This window comes from Chelonoidis abingdonii, chromosome 2 (assembly GCF_003597395.2).
Source record: "Chelonoidis abingdonii isolate Lonesome George chromosome 2, CheloAbing_2.0, whole genome shotgun sequence".
Taxonomy (NCBI): Eukaryota; Metazoa; Chordata; order Testudines; family Testudinidae; genus Chelonoidis; species Chelonoidis abingdonii.
In genome coordinates, this window is record NC_133770.1 from 23,000,825 (window position 1) to 23,026,864 (window position 26,040).

A 26,040-nucleotide genomic window follows, 5' to 3' on the forward strand; every position below is an offset into this window, starting at 1 on the left:
TTTACCTCTGCATATGGCTTTGGCAAGCCCAATACTGGAATACTTCATACATTTCTAATGTTCACATTTTAAAAAGGAAGTTGAAAAACTGAAAAGCCACAGAAAATGATTCGAGGACTGAAGAAAATGCCTTTCAGTGAGCGACTTTAAAATCTGTTTGGTTTATCAAAAAGAAGACTGAAAGGTGACTTGATTTCAGTGTATAAATATCTCCAAGGGAGAAAATACTGAGTACCAAAGGACTCTTTAATCTAGCACAGAAAAGCAAAACAAGAACCAATGGCTAAAAGCTGAAGCCAGACATATTCAAATTGGAAAAACATCATCCTTCTTTTTTTAAACAGTGATGGTGATTAAAGATTGGAAGGAACTACCAAAGGAAATAGTGGATTCTCCATATCTTGAGGTCTTCAAATCAAGACTGGATGCCTTTCCAGAAGATATCCTTTAGCCAACCATACCTAATTGGGCTCAATACAGCAGCATCTGGGAGAAATGTCTGTGATGAACAGAATGTCATATTAGATCATCTAATGGTCCTTTCTGGCCATAAACCCTGCATCTGTTAACTTGTGGCGTCTCCCCAGAAAGTGTGCAACCTTTTACTTCACAGGATACTTGTTATAATGTAGACACATAGACTATAGTAATCAATTTAAGATTTATTTAAAAAACTTATACAGTAATAAATCAACCTTATGTAACTGGCATTTACATTGCCACCATTTACCCGACCCCAGAGTGTCCACTCCTCTGGAGTTCAGAGTCCTAGACGCTTGCATGGGCTTGAAGAGCTGCAGACAGCACTCTGTCACGTCTGTGTATCAGTCCAACCAAGGCAAAAAACTGCACAAGCCCTCTGACGACTGGAGCCGGCCCCACCAAATGTCAACAGCTCTGGGTCCTGGTTTGGTGGGAAGATCACTCTGCCTCTCCTCAGACTCAGTCTCTCTGCTGTGCCCCTTCCCTTGCAAGTACTTCCCCAAACAAGAGTCAGCTCTAGGAATAACAATAGTTTCTGCTCTGACTCCAGTGAAGCCACCAACAGCCTCTGAGACTCCCTGCTCGATCAAAGCCCCTGCAGGCTCTCAGCAGCAGCTTCTGGTATCGACAGAGCTCCAAAGCTGCAATCTCACTCCTTTTCCCAACATGGAGACCACTGCCTGCTCTCCCTGTAGGAAGAAGTCACTCCTTTTTCCCCAAGGCATCATGGGAGTTGTAGTCTCTAAGGCTAGATTGCAGCACACAGGCTTTTCCCTTGGAACGTGCCCAATAAAGTTCCGAGGCCCCTCTAGTAAAGAGTGCCTACATAAACATATGGAATAGTGGAGAAGGAAGAGTGAGACCTTCTATTTGTAGGAGGGAATCATTCAGACATATTACATTTGTCAGGCAACCTCATTTGTCCATGACAGGCCCAGATTCTGAACACATCCCTTAAGGAACTGGATTTCCAGCCTATGATCTAGAACTGCGGCAGCTTGCACTCTGCTCCTCCTTCCATTGATAGTAGCAGTGGATGGAGAACAGATCAGGAACAGTCTTCCACTCTCTGCTCTATTCTTTTTAAAAAAAGGTAGCGAGGAGCACAACAGCCCAGATTCTGCTAGTGGGTTTCAGAAGTGTAATTATTCTCATTAAGGCACACAGAGCTTGTACTGAACAACTAAATTATTTTAAACATTACATAACACAACAGTCAAGGCCTGCTGAAAGCTTCAGACAGCTACAGTCTGTTCTGCCCTCTCCAGTACAGAACCTTGCATTCCAAAATAAAGGATGAACTTTAGCATCTGCAGCCCTATAGTTATATAGTAATAGCAGCTGCTCCACATAGGAGTCAAAGGTGGGAAGGAACCAGGGTTAAGGGCAAAGTATTGAATTCACATTGGCTATACTCTTGAATTGTTCATAGTGAGAGTCTTATGACATCTTGCAAGATTTCCATCATCTGGAACTACAGCCACCAAGATTCTAGAAAGTAGGCCCTTTCTCATTTTGCAATGGATACCCAACCCTGCAGGGATGTGGTCTTGATTTGAATCTGTGGAATCTAATTCAAGTTTCGCTGCTCTTCTATTCAAGGTGGAAGAGCACCTGGCTGAGGATCCATTTCATGCCATTTATAAATTCTTACAGGCTGTAGAAAAATACTGTATGATATTATATTGTATAACCTGAGAAATCATATGGCAGCACATAGTTAAAGGCTGGATAATAATACCACCTAGCTTTTAAATAGCATTTGTCATCAGTAGATCTTAAAGCACTTTAACAAAAGAGGAAAGTATATTTTATTCCATTTTACAGACGGCGATCCTGTTGTATCGACATATATAAGGAGCAGAGTTGAGGTTAATATTAATTTTGGCATTTCCTGACACTTGATTGTTTAACTGTGTAACCTTAGAGTATTTAAAAAACACACAAAAAATGTGTGTAATGTTGAACAATACAAACACACTCAAACCTGTGAGAGGACATAGCTTACCAAAGGTACAAAATAATGAGGTTCTCTTTGCTCTTTATATATATATACACACAATAGAAGACTTGAAAGCCAGGAAAACAACCTTTGAATAAAGCTCCTTGGAAAAGAAAACACTGGAATGATATTTCATTTCATCAAATTAGTGCCTTGGCCTGACTTTCTGTACACTGTGCAATACCACTACTTCCATGATACTGCACAGATGTAATTAAGAGCAAAATCTGTACTCTCCTCATCTCTTTTTTAAAAATACAGATTCAAGATTTAAAGCATGTGTATTGAAATGTGAGCCAGACTACATTAAAAAAAAATCTCTTTTTACTGTACAGGATTAAAATTTGGTCTTTTAATTCACATTATATTCAGAACCAACTGTCTTTGCTAATGTTATCTTTGTGATATTCAAATTAAATGTGATACAATACTCAGAGAGATTTGGATTTGGGTAGTTACTATCAAAATGTATGTTCCATTTCTCCAGCTTTGAGTTTGGGGCCACAAAAAACAAAACAACAAAAAAAACCCTACAGAAGAATGTGTATGCACCTCTTTAGGGTTGCCAGGTGTCCAGTTTTCACCCAGAATGCCCGGGTGAAAACAGACCCTGGTGGCGCCAGTCAGCACTGTCGACCGGGCCATTAAAAGTCCGCTTGGTGGTGCTGCGGGGCTAAGGCAGGCTAGTCCCTACCTGTCCTGGCACCGCACTGTGCCCAGGAAGCAGCCAGCAGGTCTGGCTCCTAAATGGGGAGCCATGGGGCTCTGCACGCTGCCCCCAACCCAAGTACCAGTTCCACACTCCCCTTGGCCGGGAATTGTTCCCGTGGCCAGTGGAAGCTGGGGGGAGGTGCCTGGGGGGCAAGAGCAGCACGCAGAGCCTCCTGGCCCTCCTACCTAGGAGCTGGACCTGCTGCCCACTTCTGGAGCGCAGCGAGGTACAAGGACAGGCAGGGAGCCTGCCTGAGCCCTGCTGCACCACTGACCGGGAGCTGCCCGAGATAAGCTTGTGCCCCAACCCTGAACCCCAACCCCTCACTCCCCCCCCAAAACCCAAAGCTCACTCCTGCATCCCAAATCCTTCTTCCCCAGCCCCACCTGAGAGCCTGGACTCCCAGCCAGGTCCCTCACCCCCCCACATCTCAACCCCCTGCCCCAGCCCTGAGCCCCCCAAACTCAGACACCCCTCCTGCACCCTAAACCCCTCATTCCCAGCCCCACCCCAGAGCCCGCACTCCCATCCCAGAGTCCTCATCCCCTCCCACATCCCAACCCACTGCCTCAACTCGCAACCCCCTCCCACATTCTGAATCCCTCAGCCCACCCCAAAGCCTTCAGCCCCCTCCTGTACTCCAAATCACTCATCCCCAGCCCCACCCTGGAGCCTGCACCCCCAGTTACAGCCCTCACCCCCTTCCGCACCCCAACCCCCTGTCCCAGCTCAGTGAAAGCGAGGGTGGGGGAGAACGAGCCACGGAGGGAGGGGGAATGTAGTGGGGGGGTGGAGCCTTGGGGAAGGGGCTCAACTGGGGCATGGCCTCATGGAAGGGGCAGGCCTAGGGTGTTCAGTTTTGTGCAATTAGAAAGCTGGTAACCCTACTACTTTAGACTGTAAACTCTTAGGGACAGGGACTATCTCTTTGTTATATGTTTGTACCATGCCTAGTACAAGGGGGCTGCAGCCTCTAGGCCTTACAGCAATTAAATAAGGAGAAAGATTTCTGCCTGAGGATCTTACACACTAATGCCTCTATCGGATTTTTCATATTCTTTAAGTTAGGCACCTGTTTAAATATTTTACTGAATTAGGACCTTTCTAGATAAATATATTAGACAGACAACTATTCTCTTGGATCACAGCATGATGACCACTTCCGTTGAGTGTATCAACCTGTCAAGGCTGGGCTATAGGCAAACAGTGTGCACCCGTGAGTTACCAAGTTCTAGTAAGCAATCAAGTAGGAGGGGTGGTTTCAAGCTGGGTCAGGATACCACGGAGTCAGGATCAGTCACCAGGTTACAGACAGTAGGCAAACAGAGTCAGGGACAAACCAAGGTCAGAAGCTGGAGTCTATGGCCCATGGCAAGCAAGGTCTGAGGCAGAAGCAAGCAGGTGGCCTGCATCATTCTCAAACAGCTCCTCATGATAGCTTCCTGGTTTACGTACCAGCATGAGCTGGGGGGTGGGGAGGCTGCTGTACTTTTGCAGTGCTTAGCTTCATAGGGTCCTCCAACAGAATCCCAGCCTAAGTTTCTAATGGCAATATGGAACTGTCAGCATCGCGCACCCCATTGTCCGAGGTTCTAGTTCTACAGGTTATTACATACAGAATAATTTTGTTCCTTTACCAGTACCTTGCCATACCCTTACTTGCTAGACTAGTCAAGTTTATTTTACATATCTTTCCCACAAAGTTGTCTGTCATTTATTCTGAATGAGGCAAGCAGAAATACTGCAAAAGTGAAGCTATCAGAGTTCATCTATCAGGGCTAGACAAAAGGTTTCACCAGAGGTGAATATTTCAAAAAGCTGTACAAATACTAATGAAAACAAAAATAATAAAGCAGTATTTCATAAATAAACAAGGAATAAAGGAATGAACATTCTGAGGAGGGAAAAACTAATGTCATAGAACACATGCATAATTACATTTTAGTTGTGATTTATGTTAGTTGACAAGGTATTTCTCCCAGAAAATATAACTTTGAGAGATTAAAATTAGAATTTTTGGAATGATTTTCATATCTATTCATCATCTTTCCCAAAGCCAAAGTTTTACAGGCCTGACTTCTCGTGGTGTCTTGCCTTATGTAAGTACCTACACTGCCAACCACCTCAAGTTAACACACATCTATTGATTTAACCTGAAGTAACATTTTCTCCAAAGCAACAACCACAATGATATTTTCCCCCTTTTAATCTATTTTATGCATATTTAGTATCTGCATTAATTTTAAGACATCCTTCATTTTGCCCTTTAGTGGACAGCATGGAGAATTGCAGCCATGTGTTAAAAATATTTGCTTCCTGCTTTCAGCATTTGTACAAGGGCAATGCAGGCAAGACATCCGCTTTCCATCACAATGTCTGGAGCATCTTTCTCCCAAATCAAAATGCTCACACTGAAGCCAGGGAATGAAAGCCTAAAAACAATCCACACATTTTAGTAAATTTAAGTATTTTAAAGGCACTATTCTAAATCTTTTGTACAAATTTCATTTGCTGCAAAGTTCATGCTCTACCTAAACCATAAACTGCTGTCTTATTCAGGGCCGCCCAGAGAATTCAGGGGGCCTGGGACAAAGCAGTTTTGGGGGGCCCCTTCCATTAAAAGAAGTTGCCATACCATAGAATACTATATTCTCGTGGGGGACCCTGCAGAGCCCAGGGCCTGGGGCAAATTGCCCCACTTGCCCCCACCTCTGGGCAGCCCTGGTCATATTTGGTGCAACTTGTTATGGGTAGAAATAGAGCAGTGGGGCAGCAAAAAAAAAGGGAAGGAGTTTTATCTATGGCAGCTAATCTCCTCAATCAACAACACTCAGCTCTGCTCAACAGCCGTTGCCAAGTAACGGGGGCCAGCTCCTCTTATCTGCTTCATAATGTTTCATTGACTATTCAGACAAGAATAGAAAGCTGTGACACTCAGGGTTATAAGCAGCACAAAATGAAAATGGCACATTATGTGGGATGACGAAAAGAAGTCTTTTAGCCATCACCTTATCTGAACTGTGACTGTTGCTTAAAAAAAATCATCTATCATTTTTTGCTCTGCTCATTTAAATACCACAAAACAAACAAATAAATAAATATATGTATTCACGTATATAGATCCATGTAAACAAGATTTTTAATGCTTTTTGGCAAGTCCTTAGCAATTCACTGACATCACTGATAACTGTCATAGAGAAAGGCAACAGTTTCTGACTTCCCTATTACACAACCTAAAACCAGATATTCACCAGCTATTCTTAAATTATTGCAAGCAGAATCAGTGGGTTGAAAGATGCTCTCTCACAGCAGGTGGAAAATCCTTGAAATCTTGACAGCCATATTATGTATGACCATTAAGATGATGATCCATGCAAAACTTGAAATCTTAACTTCCATTCACAATTTCCTCTCTCTCTCACACACACACAGAGAGAGATTCTGATTTACAGTTCAAATATTGATACTCTTTGTATTAGCTTTTTTCTCCATTCAGGCATCATGTTAGGTAGACGGAAATCTCATGCTGCCTCCTTCAGTGCTGCTTTGATTGTACATGAAAGATTAGGTTTTCAGAGCACACACCCATCTCTGAAAATCAAACCTTCAGTCCAAGCCTGTCTCTAAATATGATGGCTCCTCACTGCCATTCTCTTTCCAATGTTACAACAATATCTCAAATATCCACCCTGACTCTTCAAGAACCGGTGTCAGAATGCTTGCATCATCACATAGTCACAATGTCCATCTTGAAATAAGCCCCGAATGATATAACAAAATATTTTCTGTAGACTTAGGTATGCTCATTACATTAAAGCTATATTCCTCCAATGAATTTAACTTTCCTGGAATTCTCCGTCTCCCTGATAAAGTTTAGGGTTGGAGTCCGATGTGAGTATTTAGTGTGATCCACATCTGAATCCAAATGTAAACTTTATCAGGGATCAGTGTTCATGTCACGCTCCCCGTCAGTACCCGGCCTGGGACAGGAAAGCTAATGATCCAACCAGCAGACCTGAGGCACATTGCACATACACTAAGAAGAGAAGAGTGCAATCCAAAGACTGCAAACACATCTAAACACAGTCAGGGGGATAGCAATCCAATGGTAAGTTTAGCTATTTGTATGCCTTTTGAGGACGTAGAAATTTTAAATAAAGCAAGACAGTTATCTGTAACAAAAAAGAAAGCTAATATTTTGGACTTAACTCACAAAGCATGATTTTTAGGGAACTAAGACCTCAGGGTGCATACGGACCAAAGTGAATGGAAATGGCCTTAACAAAGAGCATATTGTAAACACTTTGGAATTAAACCTTAGTATCATTTCAACTATTAATTTTTGACCTTGCTTGACTTTTCAAGCAACGAATATTTAAAAGAGAAAAAAAAAACAAATATTTCATTTTAATAAGTTACAGAAAATGAAGCAAACAGTTGGCTCAAACTTAGACTAGAAAGATGTTTGTTTCCTCTCAAATAAACATAAATCTGCAAATTTATAAAGATTAAATTTGGTAATTAATTTCAAAAGAAAACTTTTTAAAATAATAAAAATAATTGGGATCAGCAGTATAGTTTTAACATTTTAGACACTTCACCGACATATAGATGTCCATCAAAAATTAATTTGGGTGGCAACCTGGAAAATGTCAATGAACTAATTGAGTAGAATTTTTACTGCTTTAAATGGGAGCATGTCAGTAGCATGTGAATTCATCTTTATAAAACTATACATTCCAGACAAACCATTCACTAGGCTTCTATGCAAATATTTAATTTTTTTTTTAATAGACAAGTTACATTACAGAACAGTGATTCTCTTTGTTCCTTCCTCTCTTCTGTTTCTTCCTCTCAGATAACTGTGCTACGATCTTAATCATAACAAATCAGAGGAACTGTCCCAGTTTGAGGTGTCAGTAGAGGCGGTTTTTTAAAAAATTGATAAATTAAACAGTAATAAGTCTCCAGGACCAGATGGTATTCATCCAAGAGTTCTGAAGGAACTCAAATATGAAACTGCAGCACTACTAATTTCTGTTTCTTTTTAAAAAGACTCCAGAGGCAGAATTATCATTCATGTAGATGAACACGATATGTTGGAGAAGAGTCAACACAGCTTTTGTAAAGAGAAATCGTGTCTCTCCAAACTATTAGAATTATTTGAGAGTGTCAGCAAACATGTGGACACAGGTGATCCAGTAGGTATAGTCTACTTGGACTTTTAGAAAGTCTGTGACAAAGTTCCTCACCACCTCAAAGTGGTGAGGGAAAGTCTTCTCATGGATCAGTAATTGGTTAAATGATAGGAAACAAAAGACAGGAATAAATGGTCAGTTTTCACAATGGAGAAAGCAGGGTCCCATAAGGATCTGTACTGGGACCAGTGCTGTTCAACATATTCGTAAATGATCTGGAATAATGGATAAACAATGAGGTGGTAAAGTTTGCAGACGATAGAAAATTCCTCAAGATAGTTAAGTCCAAAGGGATCTCACAAAACTGGGTGGCTGGACAACAAAACGACAGATGAAATTCAATGTTGACAAATGCCAAGTAATATACCCTGGAAAAAATAACCTCAATTGTACACACAAAATGATGGGGTCTAAATTATCTATTACCATACAAGAAAGAGGTCTTGGAGTCATTCAGAATAGTTCTCTGAAAATATATGCTCAATGTACAGCAGCAGTCAAAAAAACTAACAGAATGCTAGGAACCATTAGGAAAGGGATAGATTTCACCAAAAGGAAGTACTTCTTCATACAATGCACAATCCATCTGTGGTACATTTTGCCAGGGATGTTGTGAAGGTCAAGTGTATAACTGGGTTAAAAAAAGAATTAGCTAAGTTAATGAGAGGATAGGTCCATCAATGGCTATTAGCCAAGATAGTCAGGGAAGCAACCCGACGATCTGAGTGTCCCTAAGCCTGACTGCTAGAAGCTAGGAGTGGATGACAGGTGGATGGATGGATGGATTGATTGATTGATAAACTGCCCTGCTTCGTTAATTGCCTCTAAAGCATCTGGAACTGGCTACTGTTGGAAGACAGGATACTGGGCTCTAAGGACAACTAGTTTGACCCAGTATGGCCATTTTTATGTTCTTAGTCATGAAGAGATGACAAGGTTTATTAGGGGGAAATTATTGCTCATTGAAAAGAGTGAAACATAATTAATGTTTTAATTTGGAGCCAGGCACGGTGGAAATGGGATGAGTTCCATCATCTACAATGAAGATACTTCTAAAACTATTACAGCATAAAAAAATATCCCTCACCCACAGTACATGAGTATCTTATTCAACAATCCATTCAAATAACCTTTTCAGAAAAAGCATCATTGTTCCTTTCCCCTCAAGTAGTCCCAAAAATATTAGTGATATTAATTTGCACATTTGCGAATTGATCCTTGAGGGGATTTCAAAGTTTAGCCCACATAGTCCATGCAGCTTCATAGGCACAAACATACATGATATGTGCATGCAAATCAGGAACGTTTGTGTGCATAAAGCCCGTTAGTGATGACATGGGTGAACAGATATTAAATCACAGGTGTACATCTTTGTATTTGTGCACCATAGTTTGGCAAATGCAAACATGCAATGCAATACATGCAGGCACCTAACTTTGAAAAGTAGGCCCATCACATTTTATGGCACTGTAAGTCTTTCATGATGACATGACATCAAAAACGTTTGATGAATTCACATGAGTAGCTGCATATATCAGAAACAGTATAGGTACTTACGAAGTGAAATTTATACTTTAGGTTGGGTTCCCCTTTGATTTACAGACATTAATCTGTTATGATGTGCAATCTGAGCAGGACTTCTAGCCCTAAAGGGATTAGGGGCAGAGTTCATTGTCACTGTTTTGGTTTTATCTGTTTTTCCTCCTCCTAAGGGGTTCAGAGCTAAACCAGTAATATTTTCTGAATTCTCTTATGTTGTATAAATTACCATCACGCACATAAAAGACTTTCAAGGACTGGGAGGGGAATTCAACTCTACTAAATTGATATTATTCAGTGGAAAAATTGCGACAAGGAAAAATAAAGTTGTTTGCTTGGGGGAGGTGTTAATGGTAAGATACAAATCATAGTCATGAAGACATACTGTTTTTTTTAAAGACTTGAGACCAACAGAACTGTCAGTAATGACTGAGAAACACAGTTTAACATTCTAATGGAGAATAATTTGGATCTGTCATTAGGTTACCTATTTTAGTAGCACATTAGAAATGCTCCCTTTTTACATACAAGCAAAACGCTTATATTAAGCAGCATCTATATATTTAATGTACTGATTTAACAACATTCTGGGTTTGTCTTTTTGAAGCCTTCAGAATAACACCTATAAAATCAATATGGATCATTTTTAATTACGGCATTGCAACTGTGGTTATTTAAAAACCCAGTGCCTCAGCAAAGTAGATGACAAACATTAATGAGCAGTAATGCACACATGGTAGTGTAAATGAAAGGATAATGAAAGCAATTTATTTGAAAATTAAAATATGATTAAGAATGGCAGCCTGTACTAAGGCCCAGATGCCTAAAAAAAGCAACCATTGTGTAACCAGACTCTCATTAATTTAAGAACCTTATGAAATTGCTTTCCTTTCTTTGACAGTTTTTAATATAAAGTAAGTTAACTAATCGACCGCATATGTGCTCAAGATGCCCCAAAACCCTTGGAGATGTTTAGAAAAAATATAGTACAATACTGGGAAAGTCTCCAAAGTATTGGCCCAGTTCAGCTAAAAATATGTTGGCTCCCTGCCATCTACTACATTTCTCGAGTTTAGAAAGTGAGTTGTTCAAAACACTTTCAAACATTATCTAATTAATCCTCACAACACCTGTTTGAGGTAGGTATTCTCACCACCATGGAGAGGCTGTAGGTTCTCAGCATCCCTGAAAGTCAGGCCCTAAATAATTTGTTCTTGCTTTTCCTAAAAGGTTGAAGGCAAATAAAGATGCCCTTACTTTTACAGATGTTGATAATCCATAGTTACTACTGACTCCAGTTCAAGCTGAGGGCACTTAGCAGGTCTGAAAAAAGGGAACTTATTTAAGTGCTTAAATATGGATTCAGGTGCCCAGCTTTATACACCCATGTTTGAAAACGTTAACCTACATGACTTGCCACAGGCAATAGTGGGAGTCTGTGTCAGAGCCGAGTGCCCCATTCTAATACTAAACCACATTGCTCCTTAGGACCAGAATATATCTTATGGCAGAGGTTCTCAAACTGGGGAGTGGCCGCCTTGAGGGGGCGTTAGAAGTTTTGGGTGGGGGAAATGTACTGCACACATTTTACCCACAGCAATGAATAACTAGCTAAGCTGATTCTTCCAGACATACCAGGTTCCCAGATAGCACTGTGCATTTGAGTATAGATGGCACTGTGCATTATGACAGTTTTCTGTTACATTTGCATAGCATTATACAAAATCATTGCCATCTGTACATTAATCCATTTGCTACGTATGGGGTACACATTTAATTGTAAGAATCTACCACAATCACAGTTTTGCTTTTGCTCTTATAACAATGGGTTGTTGGCACTGTTTGAATCAGTGCCTTACTGGTTTTAATAATTAGTGAGAGTTGCATGCTGATTTTTTTTAGCATTCATGTATGTACTTGTATGGCAGGCAGGGGGTGGGGGTAAGGCCGGCTTTAAGCCGATTCACCCAATTTCCCAATCGGGTCCCGCACCAAAGAGGGCCCCATGCCCACACCTAAGAGGGCCCTGCTCCAGAGGTCTTCGGCGACATTCTGGTGATGGGGCGTCCTTCGGTGCTGCAGAAAACCCGGAGTAGACCCCCCGCCGCCAAGTATTCCAATCGGCCCCCATGGGTCATAAAGCTGGTCCTGGGCTGCGGGAGATGCAGAGTATTACAGACACAAAGAAGGAAGGGCACGATCAAATAAGTTTCAGGACCACTGTCTTATGATGTTGTGAATTAAAATCCTGAGGGAAATGTCACTTTTACTAATTCCTTATTGTAAATTTGACTTGACATTTGATAAAAGAAAGAAACGGACAAAAGGAGAAAGGCAGTCATGCTGATACTAAACCGACTTCCCTGGTTCAAGTTCCAGCATGACAGGGTGCAGACTTGACACCCTGATCACACAGAAATCACAAACCCAGAATTAAATATGGGCCCTTGGAAAGCGATTCTCAGGGAAAAGCAGGTCCAACTAAGCACTAATTTTTGTTATAAGAGCCCAGTTCATAAAAATACTAACTTGTACACAAGGCTTGCATCTATTACATCTATTTCCAACTCCAAAGAAAAAGAGTGTGCTGTGCCGCTATCAGCAAAACAACTTCACCATTTTCATTTCGTTTGGATGCATAGTGACAGATGCAGAGTACAAGACAGCCCTGTAAATACCCATACTTAGTTTCCTTTATTGTGTACGTCATTTCAGTTCAGTGTCCCGAACATCAGGATTTACACTCTAAAACAAATAACTAAACACTTCACAAAGCTGTTTGTATATATGGCCTTCAATGCAACAAAACAAACAAACACACACACACACACCCATCTTATTAAAACCTGGCCACTAGATACTGAAGCTCTGGCTTTTAAAACCTTTTTACAATGTACCACACTCACAATTTAATCATCTGTTTGTTTCAGATGAAAAAAAAAAGAACTAAAAGAAAAATACAGCTCTCACTACCAAAACTCCAGTAAATGTTATTACTTAAACTGTTCTTTAGGGTAGGGACTATCTTTTTGGTCTATGTTCATACCAACCCCAACATAATTGGGTCCAGGTTCACAGGTTTCTAGGGACTACCATAACAACAAAACAACAACAACAATGTGCAGTGGTTTAAGCAGCAGTGTTATTTTTTAAGATTCTGCTTTATAACTCATGGGCATTTTTAATTTTTCGATGATAGACACTGACTAATTAGAGTTAGTTGAAATTTTTCCTTCAAAAAGTCTTTCAAAGGAAGAAAGACAAATTTGCTGAAGCAAATTTCTGTGGGAAAGGTCAGCTGTCAATTATATTTTTCAAATTTTCATTGAAAAAATAAAAATCAGAATTTTTTCAATTTTCAGTGAACTAAAACTGAAAAATGACAGCTGACTGGGCAAAAAATTAACTAATACATCCAGAAATGTTTGACCAACCAGCTGGCATTTTTTGATTCTTCGCTGTTTGTGAGGTATAACTTGCCTGCTCAATCCTTATATGGTCTTGAGGAAGAACAAGGCTTGAAAGGCCCAAACATCTGTTAGTAAGTCTCAGTAAAAAATGCCAGTGCTCCCACCCTCCAAATACATACATATTTAATTCCACTAGGACATTTTCACTTCCGCTCACCCCACAAATAAATCAGCCCTACTCCCACCAAATAAATCAGTTCCTTCTCCCCCATCCTCCCAAATAATTTCATTCTCCCCCTATAAATCAATTCAGACCCAAAATCCAAACAATTAGATCTGCCCCTTAAAACAACAACACCTCCTCAATTCTGGCCACCAGAAAACACAACCTATCAGTTTATCCCACTCTCTACCCCCTAAATTTTTCTTCCTTTCAAGACGGTCAGTTTTGCCCTCCTGCCCCCAACCTTTTTGCAGGATTCCTTTCCTGTTGTTCTCATTGCCTAGGTATACACATAGGCCTTCTGGTCCATTCTGAAAGGGAACTTGACCTGCTCTGTTTCGCCTTTCCTTTTCCATCCTGTTACAGAGATGGCATCCATAGCCTGCTCCTTCCTTCCAAAAAGAAGCCAGCAGCTGCCTACACAAAACATAACTCTACCTTCTTGTGAGGGCCCTTCTCAACCTGAAGTCCCTGTCACCACAGGTTTTGCAGCATGTGTAAACCAGTCCCAGCAGTGGGGTTAAGAGGATTAGGTATAGAACTGGGCATCAGGTGATTAACATCCAGGGTCTGCCACTAACCTGCTACATGGCCTCTGTGTGGGATAACAGGGAACCATAAATGTTTCTAAAGCACTAAAACACGGAGCTCTTCAGACAATACAGGCTAGATAAATGTAAAATATTATTACTAACCCTGCCCCAGGGTGACAAAGACCAGAGAAGAACACAGCTGTACCCTGACCCAGGCAGGAAAATGATGAAAGCACTGGCCTGGTTACAGGTATCAGACCCCCATCCAGTATGAGAGGAGCTTTATTAACTTGCCCATATGGCAAGGCTCGCTGGCAGAATCTGACTGCAGCACCAGCATCAGACCTTCCTTAGGATAGTCAGGGCGAGTGCCTATGGCTACATCTACATTTGGAGTTTGGGTGAGTGGGTGATTTCCAGTTCACGTAGCCATACTCATACTAGCTCTCACAAGTTAGCATGCTAAAAATAGTAGCATAGCTGCAATGACATAGGCAGGGGCAAGCAAAGGCATGGACTAGCTGCCCAGAGTCATACCCATAGGGTCTGGGCGAGTTTGTACTCAGGGCAGCTAGTCATGCTACCACTCACCATTGCCCATGCCACCACTCACTACTGCTCCTGACACCAGAGCTACAGTGCTGTTTTTAACATGCTAGCTTGATGAAAACTAGCACAAGTATGTCTACTTGAGCTGCGCATCACATTCTCAGTTCCAAGTTTAGATGTAGCCTATATATATTATTATACTCTAACCCTTTTTCCTCAGAGCAGACTGCCTCAGTGCTAACCAATGGTGCTGTTTTAAAACTGGGTTCAGTAATTTAATCATCTTTTGCTATAAACAAATAGTAACCTTTATTATCAAGCCAGGAGATGTGTTATGGCCTACCATTTTGGCCTTAAATTAATTTATACGGAATACTACAAATACTGAAAAAAATATCTAATTATCCATGACAAAACTGGTAAGATTTTAATGGCAACAGCTGTACCTACAGTTGATCTGCAAATAGCACTTTCCCACCATTGACACCATAATAAAAAACAAAGGAAATTGCTTTGATCTACTGAACACATGTGCCATTTTATAATTTCATCTACTAAGAAGAGGCTATTTCCCGGCTATTTCTTTAGAGGCAGCATTGCTTTAATTATTCTGGGATATTACTAAGATTCTTAGAATTTGCTGCTTCTAACTATTTTTTTCTGACAGTCAAGCCAATCTTTCCACACATCATCTCACAAACTGCTTCAGTTTCCAGCTAAACTGGAACAATGCCACTTTAAGTTAGGTGACAAGGGCTAATCATCAATAGGAGGAAAATACAATGAATAGCTGCTTAAAATGTATATTTTAATCCTTAAGAAATCCATTGGGATATTAACAAAAGGTGGTTTTGTCTGCAAAAAGACATTAACATAGCCATTTATAAAACTAATATGAAAGAGAGCACAGCTCTAATAATAATGCAAGTACACCGCAGAATAACATTATGGAAATAGGATGACAAATTGACCTTGGCTTATCCTGGATGAAGACGACTTGTGAAATGAAAATTTGGCTGTAATTTGTTCTTGCTTTTCCTAAAAGGTTGAAGGCATTTCTATTCCAACTGACTAAGAATATTGTTAATGTCAAATCAGGCAGGATGTACTAAAGTACAGTTATTTTAGTGCATTCAAATAATTTTCAGACTTTTTTTATTCTTAGAAAAACTCCCCTGCTCTGCTGCTAAAGAAAAATGAGTGGGTGTGAGCTACAGTACAGCCAATTCCTATCAGTTAATTTTTAAACCACTTCCAAGAAAGGAGTATCTGCTACAACTGAATCATTGGATGCTCTACGCTTATGTATCAAATGTTTCTTCTTGACTTGACAGGATCCATTGGTTTCAGCTTTGTAATACAGGACAGGATGACAATTCCTTCAAACAAATGTAAAATAATAAGCAGTTATGGATTCTTATAGGGGAAATAGGACTTTTGAGTTTCCACATGTATAATACAGATCCCTCTCTTAGTTAGTGAACCTCAGCACATCCATTTCAGGAAATGGATTTACATTATGATACATCCTGGTGAATGAATCTAGGCATCATTGGCAGGCATCAAAATCTCTGTAGGGCATATAAGATAACCATATTGGAGTGTACTGGGTTTCAAATTAAAGTGAAAACTTATAAAGTTAGGTCTTTAAAACAGCAAAGAATCCTGTGGCACCTTATAGACTAACAGACGTTTTGGAGCATGAGCTTTCGTGGGTGAATATCTACTTCGTCAGATGCATGAATACCCACGAAAGCTCATGCTCCAAAACGTCTGTTAGTCTATAAGGTGCCACAGGACTCTTTGCTGCTTTTACAGATCCAGACTAACATGGCTACCCCTCTGATACGGGTCTTTAAAACAGTATTACTCTCTACATTTCTGATGTGTTATCCCAAACTTTCCAACAAAAAGTATTATTTTTCCTGATTAATAAATTACGGTATGTTACATAGTCTTTCCATTTAATATATCTTTGCCAAAAAATTCATTTAATCTGGAACCAAAGAGAAAAATTGAAATCTATTCAGAAATCAACGAGACAACTCAAAATATGAACAAATAAGAGCTTGTCAGAATTTGTTGTGTTTTCATTTTTCTATTGACAATCAATAAATATTTTGACATCTTTGCTTACAACAGAACAGATAAATATTAAATAATTATTTATACTGTATACATTTGTGTGTCAAAATTGCATACAGACAGATCCTGGGAGCCTAAGTTATGCCAGGGTAACTGAGATCAGAATTTGTTCCAATATACTTAAGCATATAGTACTTATAATAATAGATACTAACAAGAGAAAATATTTAAAGGCTTTAAGAAATACTTCCATTCAAAACTAATTAGTATCACTGACAAAAATTAAAAGAAGTGCAATGGATAATGTAGCATTTGGGTTCAAAGAAACACTACACACAGACTGCAGGAACTGAAACCTTAAAACTGTCAACAGACAGTCTGGTGGCCTCTCTTCAAAACTTCCAACTGCCAGATGGAAGGCACTTTCTAAACCTACAACTACACTTCTCAACTGTGACTTCTAGTGAAACACATTGTGCATTATTTGCAGAATTATTCTGTTTACCTGCTTCTCTGCCTCTGTTATGAAACACGTTGTTTCCAGAAAATTAATTACAAATATGTTTCAATAATAAATAAATTGAGTAGCAGCAATTAGCAGCGCACAAGGAAAAATAATATATAGTGTGGTGATTATATTATATTTCACCAACTCATCCCTATAATTTAGAAGAATCATGAGAACGAATAAGGATAGAGAAAGCTGGAGGAGGCCTGGAGAAACAGTAGAGAAGTATGTCACCAAACAAATGCAAAAATAAGAAGCTAATAAAGCAGATGCACTGGAAAGTATATTATGCTTCACAATACAGATGTTTGGACTTATTCACTCAGCAATTCCATGCTAATCACCACTCAGTCATTTTCAAAATGCTGCATCTGAGGCAAAGTCAAGGCAGATAGCAGTTTGCCAATTCTGCATACCCATAAGTATGGATCTCATCATACTCAGGTACCATTGCATACCATAGCTACAGATTTCTCATATCCAGAACCATGATCCTGATGACTATTAATGTTGCTAGCATTATTTTTATGTTTTTCCTATGTTGCAGTGTTTGGGGATATTTTAAAATCTGAGTTATGCCTCTAGCAGTTAGAAAATAGTACAGCTCCTAGTACAAAAAACAAGAAAACACTTACAAGAAGAAAAGTATTGAGGCAAATTGCTTTTAAGAGAAGAATTGATTCAGATAGCATGTGCAGTTATCTTAATTAGTATTAAAAATACTATATACTAGAGCTATAAATCAAGTTTCATAGGAATATAGATATCCCTCAGGAAGAACTCTCCACTCTGCAATTCTCAGGTATGCTATACTTTGCTTGTGTCTGTGTATTTTGTTTGTTCGTTTGTTTTTGTAAGATTTGTACATGCTTTCCTATGAAGAATCTCCCACAGTAGAAGAGGGAAAAGTGGTAGAGACATAAATTTGTTCTTTGCCAATTTGATATTTCTTGAAGGCCAGTATAACATACGCAAAAATACAGAAAATTACTTTTTAAAAAAAAATACAAAAAGTTGCTTCTGTATTACAGTTTAATAACATTTTCTGTTACTAGAAGCAAGCTCAAAGTCCAACGTAAACAAAACAAATCTTCTGAAAAACAGAATTGACAAAAATAAATGACAAAAAAGTCTCAACTCTCTTAGCTGTTTAGATCATCTAATTAACATATTTATTGAATTATACTGGCAACGAAGACAGCAATATATTGAAATCCAGATTTTTTTTCTTTTTGATTTAAAAGCAACACAGATCCTTATTAGAAAACAGCAGTTCCTCTTCTCATTTTTATCAACTCTTTTTTAACAGCCTGACATTGACAGTTTCAAGCTTAATTGTACATTCAGCATGTACTGTTAATTACATTAGATAAATGGATCACATCAGAACAGTGTATTCAAAGGGGAGATCATGTGCCAATCTTACAATTTAAAATCAAACAAGCAACTCTGTAGACCCCAGTTCTTGAAGCTGTTTATCAGCTGAGTACTAGAGAATATTTTGAATGTCATTATACATCAAAAGATGTGTCTCTCGCTACCATAGTTGGTGTTCTACTTACACAATGCAATCTAATTATATGTTATAGCAGTGCATGCTTGCAACCACTGTAGTTATGGGGGTATAGTATGTCAGTGTTTTATCCACTGTAAATTCTCCTTTTCAGCCATATAAATTTTCTCTCTTATAAAAGAGAGGAGTCTATCACACCTGGTGATGCTTACTGTACTTGTGCTGAAAAACAAGCAATTGAAACTTATTTGCAGGACTGGTGGAAGCTTTCTGTGTGTTGTAATCAGCATCAAAATTGCTGCTATGCTGAAATTTTGTACAAAATGCCTCAGATAAGGAGTATTGGTGGCTAATGTAAGTGTTTTGTGGATTTATAACGGCAATCAACTCTCCAATCAAAACTAGCTGTAACATTCTCTGTCTGATACAACCCCTGTGTTATCCACACAAGTGGGGGATCTGCCAGGTAACTGAGAACTTTTGGAAACATGATATCTGGAGCCTGAGCAGCAGGGTGTCCGATCATATTTGCACCTCATATAGGTGGTTGCAAATTGCAATTCACTGCACTCACATGAGCCGCTGAGCAAGAGCACAGCACCTTATGGGAAGCACCTTTAATGTAGCATCTGTGTTCCATAGGAGCAGCCAAGAAGCTGCTTTGAAGTGGTGCCAAATTAGCACATCTGGCAGATTTTCTGGTCCTCCCCTTCCCCACATATTTTTGGGTCTATGTTACTGGCACTGCAGAAGTTTGGGCTTCCCCATCTGGCCCGGCACACACTCTGGCCACCTTTTCGTCATGTAGTACAGTGAAGGGGTGAAGGAGACTGCCTTCACTGCTGTGACCATCTCCCCAGAAAACTCTCCACACACACGCGTGTACACACACACACACACACACACTAGGGTGACCAGATGTCCTGATTTTATAGGGACAGTCACAATTTTTGGGTATTTTTCTTATATAGGATCCTATTACTCCCCACCCCCATCCCGATTTTTCACACTTGCTGTCTGGTCACTCTCATGCGCGCACACACACACACATACCAAAGTTTATGTCATTCAAATTATCCACCAATTTGTATCTTTGTGGCAGGCCAGGGGATAGTAATCTCAGTGGAACAACTGGTTCCACTGTCATACTGGGTAAGGGCGCAGGGGATTTTGAGGACCTGGATATTGGCAGAATGGTATTTTTCCTTTGAACAGATGTACAAAAGCTAACTAATACAAAACAAAGCTAAAACTTCAACCTCAGTCCACTGAATTGTACTTCTGATTTGTAGTCCACAAGATTCCACCACCTAGCATGGAGTGAGCCTGCAGTACTCAGACACAAAGGAGAAACCTAAGGACAAGTTCAGCAGGTTTAAAATGAGACTTTTATTTTAAAAACACAATTTTTTGTGTGATCAAATCAGTGTCAATCCAATTATGTTAACGGTCTATCTCGTTAGGCAGCAGGGTCAGTCAGAAATGAGAAGCCTCTTGCAATTTTTCATCAAATCCACCCCGTAATTTGAGAGCCAATGCAAAGAAAAAAACATCATCAGACAGCAAGGGCTTTTCCTCCCCACTCCAACCCAAGCATTCTGATTTTTATTTTTTAAAAACGTCTTATCTTTTCCATGAAAACCAATACAATATAGAGTAAGTAATAAGGGGGTTGTTGTCTCTAGACCTCCACGTAAATGCCAGATACTTGCAAATGTTTTTCCATGGCAAGTTCATTTGGTTCACTAAAAGGCAGATTACTAGTTTTAAGTATTATAGTGCACCTTCTACCTAAGTGATTTGCGGGAACTGAGGGATCTGCCTGAAATTGTGAAATGTGTGACATATATTTATAAAGTCCTTTGTTGACAGCAATCTACCATAATAATAAATACAGCAAGAAAATACACAATCTTTACGTTAGGGACTCTGTGTAACTCAAGTTTCAGAGTGGTGGCCATGTTGTCAGAAAAAACAACGAGGAGTCCTTGTGACACCTTAAAGACTAACAAATTTATTTGGCATAAGCTTTCATGGGCTAGAACCCACTTCATCAGATGCATGAAGTGAAAAATACAGGAGCAGGTATAAATACATGAAAGGATGGGGGTTGCTTTACTAAATGTGAGGTCAGTCTAAGGAGATATATCAATTAACAGCAGGATACTGAGGGAGGAAAAATAACTTCTGAAGTGGTAAGAGAGTGGCCCATTACAGACAGTTGACAAGAAGGTGCGAGAAACAGCAGGGAGAAATTAGTACTGGGGAAATTAAATTTAGGTTTTATAATGACCTCTAAACTTAATTTTCCCAATACTAATTTGGGATCACCTAGAGAATTCTGGTTCCATCGGCCAGTGCTTCCTTTGGGTAGGCAGCACTACTGGAATTAGTCTTACACCAGCATAAGGACTAGACTTCACAGTAAGTACGGAAGGCCCATGCTCAGATTCTTACACCCTCTCCCCACACCTCAGCTCCACATATCCTCATGATGGATGGTCTGGTCTATCGAGATGATGGAGAGACGTAACCAAAGAAACAATCCACAGGACCCTAGGATGCAAGTATTTTCATTTTCGCTTTGTTATTTTCCTTTTATCTCCTTTTCCTTCCAATGGTCCTATTTTCCCTCTGGCTTCCCCTTGCAGTAATGCTAATGAGCTAGTGCTCATTCAAAACCACAAGTTGTTTTCAGGTGATAACTCTGGGCTCCTAGCACCTGATCTGCCAGAAGGTCATTTTGTTGCTTGGCATTCATGAAGAGGTGAGAGTGAGTACTGCCTGGATACTTGAATTCCAGACTTCTCTAACTGCAATGTAGCAAGAATGTCTCCACTACTCTCCTCTCGCATTTATTTGATCCCTTCATTCACTAAATCTTTCCTACAATGCCCTGGTATTTTATAGTCAAGTATTTATACTCAAGTGCAATAGTAAATCTATCTAAATATTCCCAATGTGTCAGAATAGTTTGTAGGTGCAAATATTTTAATACTCTATATATTCTTATGTATGCTGATATACATACATATTGTATATAAAAACACATACACACAGTAATGTATATTTCAGACATAGAAATATAATACCTACAGTCCACTGTGATGGGGGCAATATGAACCTACACCATGATGTAGCATGGCATAAGCATTTTAGCTGCATCAGTTTGGGAAGCATCAGTCCCACACCAGTGACTGCTTTTCTATACATAAAAATGACATACTTTAAAGTATGTACATCGGCCAAACTGGACAGTCTCTACGGAAAAGGATAAATGGACACAAATCAGATATTAGGAATGGCAATATACAAAAACCTGTAGGAGAGCACTTCAACCTCCCTGGCCACACTATAACAGACCTTAAGGTGGCCATCCTGCAGCAAAAAAACTTCAGGACCAGACTTCAAAGAGAAACTGCTGAGCTTCAGTTCATCTGCAAATTTGACACCATCAGCTCAGGATTAAACAAAGACTGTGAATGGCTTGCCAACTACAAAACCAGTTTCTCCTCCCTTGGTTTTCACACCTCAACTGCTAGAACAGGGCCTCATCCTCCCTGATTGAACTAACCTCGTTATCTCTAGCTTGCTTGCATATATATACCTGCCCCTGGAAATTTCCCACTACATGCATCTGACGAAGTGGGTATTCACCTACAAAAGCTCATGCTCCAAAACGTCTGTTAGTCTATAAGGTGCCACAGGATTCTTTGCTGCTTTTACTTTAAAGTCTGTTTGCCAGTGGGCCTACTAATCCAGAAACTGGAAATTTATACAATTCAAAAGAGGAGGTACCTCCGGATCTTGGAGGCTCGCAAGATAGATGTTAGATCTTAAAGCTGTCACATTTGTAAGGACAGAAAAGCTATTATAGATCTTTTTTTTTTGGAGGTTTTTATGGTTCTGAGTCCTGGATTGTAGGTTGCAAAGTAACTAAGTCACATAGCTTTACAAGTGGAGTCAATTTAACAAATAGCCTCCAAAAATGTTAAGGTTCTCTACAAAAAATATTCCTTAAACAGGTTTTGTGTAATGTGAGACATATACTGAGCAGATGACAGAGAGGTGGCGTATAAAGGTTTTAGCAACACTCATGTGGGATGACCTAATTTCTACCCACCTGCATTATGCACCAGGAGCTACCAGAATATCTGTGAACAAAAGCAGTCATAAGGATCACTGCTCCCTGCCCAAGCAGACCCAACAGCACGATTCCTTTCATGGGAAGGAGAAAAAAGCAGGGGAAGTGCACACAGGCTTTAGGGCAGGACCAGTAATAAGAGCTCTTGTCCCTGCACCAAGAGCCATGTTTCCATCTCTGGATATTTGGAATAAAATGGGCACCATCTGACTGGCTGTTTGTTTATTCTCACAGAGACCTAATCTATAGGGTTTGTGAGAAGCATGGAAGGAGGGCTTATTTAACATGGAAGGGCAGGCCAGCAAGACCCATAGATAAAGAAAGGAGTTTTCTATTTTTAAAAAATTGGACCAGTATGTGGTATGCTTAAAATGGGCACAACTGCAGTTTGCTTTAATGCATATTGCTTCCCCATATTTTCTGTCTTGTCTACTTAGATCTGATTATAGGATTGGGGTCTGTGCTGCTGGACGTGCGAGCTTATGGGAGCCCTGTTGAAGCCAATGAGATTCCACAAAGGTTCACACATGTGGCTCTGAATGAAGGATCAGGGTCCTTGATTCATTCTTTGCCTAATTGTGTTTGTGAGAAATGTAGCACTTATGGGCCCCAGATAATAAATAATATCTGCACACACCACATGTGATGCTGAGAGCCCTGACATAAAGTGCATTTGTCACATATCTTTGGGCACTCTACTCAACATGCATATTTGCCTGGATTATTTCTAATATTGCAGATCTCTGAGGACCTACAAATAGCAACCAGATTTTATTACCAAAGGAACCAGCCACACAAATGGGATATCTAACTGCAAAATTACACTTGCCTAAAGCACAAAATGGAACATAATCAGTCTCGGACAAATGACAAACTTTTGGGTCCAAGATCTTATGACCCAACAGGTCTGAAACTGGGAACTTTATTCCAGTGAAAAGGGGAATTTCTCAGCTTGCTAGTGGTATACTCAATTTTACCCCTTGATGGTCATAACCCACCTAATAGGGACATTGTGAAGATAAGTCCATAAATACTTGGGAAGCGTTCAGACAAAAACCTAGATAGACTAAGTTGAACTTAAAAATAGTGACAATTAGAAGTCTTGTAGAAAAACTATTTCAGGTCACTCTAGAGATATTTTAAATGTATGCAAAACTAGTAAAAGCTAGCTCACTGCCTATAACAACAATGAAAACATTAATAACAACATTAACAAAAAATTCAGTTATTACCATAGCAACAAGCCAGGGCTGGCTCTACAGTTTTCGCTGCCCCAAGCAGCACACCGAATTGCCGCTGCGGAGGGCGGGGGCAGTCCGTGTGCCCTTAGGGCAGCAGGCGCATTTCTGTGGTGGTGGCAATCGGCGGCAGCTTCTATGTTTAGCCCTAAAGGCGCACGGACTGCCCCCACCACCACGGCAGCAATTCGGCATGCTGCTTGGGGACAAAACAACCGGGACTGCCGCCCCTTGCAGATTGCCGCCCCAAGCACCAGCTTGGAATGCTGGTGCCTGGAGCTGGCCCTGCCACAAGCAAGACTGTAATTCTAGCAGGTTATGCTGCAGAAATAGCTAGAGAGCACAGAGCTAACTTTACTTGCTCTGTCTCAGATCCACTCTTTTCAGTGTGTTGTGCCATTATCACCACAGTATCAGCTATTTTTAAACCCTTTGAAACCGAGAGGAAAAAACAAGACAAAAACATCTCTTGATTGCTCATGTTAGGTTCTTCAATTTTTTTAATAGCTTCTCCTTTGAGTAGTAGCACTGTCAGTTCCCCAGGGGAAGAATTCAGTCCTCAAATATGCACACACAATACAAGTCTTCCAGTAATACTTTTAATAGTTTAAATTCTAAGATATGTCATCTATTGAAAAGCACATATGTGTAAAAACAGACACTGATGTCATTTATATTGAGACATGGCAGCCCTTTATTAGGTATATAGAAAATGCCAATGATTTGTATTAAAAAGCAAAACATCTCTATCTTTCCTTATGAGTTGGTGTCTGTCAGTGGCAGTTTTATTTCCTCTAAACTCATTGGACATCTTTTCAGTCTCTGTATCTCTTTGATACAAATAGAAATTTTTGTGCAGTTCCATGCGTGACAATTAATGTAAATTAAGCCATGAACTAATCTGCATATCTGTAATTAATTTGCATGCAACCATAAATGCCAGCTTTTAAAAAATTGTGTGGATTTACTGCTCATGCAATTCTAGTGAATGAAGACCTGGTTTATCCAACAAGGCTACAGCAAGCCAATCCTCCAACACACACCTGGTCAACCTGCCTCAACCCTGAACTTGAGCAGTGGGGAGGTTCTTCCTGTAGTGATCACAGGGGGTAGTTCAATCTCCATGGCCCATGAAGTTCTTGGCCTCTGCTGAATCTGTTAATGAGTGCAGAATGTGGTGGTGAATTTTTGATTTGGGAGCTGGGACTGAGACCTACCAAACTAATCTCATTATTGAGATCACCAAAGATCTATTCAATTGGAACAACTTTTAATCAGTGTTGAATTGGGCTAGATTCAGACTGCTGGCCTACAGGTAATAGACTATCTATCTCATTAGGACGTATGTGAGACATCCAGTTCCCTAATAAGTGCTAATATTATCTCATCAAGACTGAAGCTTGTTCTCTGGAAAGGAGCTAAAAAATTAATCATGATTAATCACACTGTTAAACAATAGAATACCAATTGAAATTTATTAAATATTTTTGGATGTTTTTCTACATTTTCAAATGTATTTCTATTGATTTCTATTACAACACAGAATACAAAATGTACATTGCTCATTTTATATTATTATTTTATTAAAAATATTTGCACTGTAAAAAACAAAAGAAATAGTATTTTTCAATTCACCTCATACAAGTACTGTAGTACAATCTCTATCATGAAAGTGTAACTTACAAATGTAGAATTTTTTTTTACATAACTGCACTCAAAAACAATGTAAAACTTTAGAGCCTACAAGTCCACTCAGTCCTACTTCTTATTCAGCCAATCACTAAGATAAACAAGTTTGGTTACATTTTTGGGAGATGCTGCTGCTTGCTTGTTATTTACAATATAACCTGAAAGTGAGGACAGACGTTCGCATGGCACTTTTGTAGCTGGTGTTGCAAGGTAT

General features: G+C 39.8%; 1 protein-coding gene across 3 annotated transcripts in view; it reads right to left on the bottom strand.

Annotated features, from left to right (window-relative positions):
* The window catches only part of PTPRN2 (protein tyrosine phosphatase receptor type N2), a 1,143,575-nt gene that overhangs the window by 824,526 nt on the left and 293,009 nt on the right, over nucleotides 1–26,040 (bottom strand). The window lies entirely within an intron of this gene.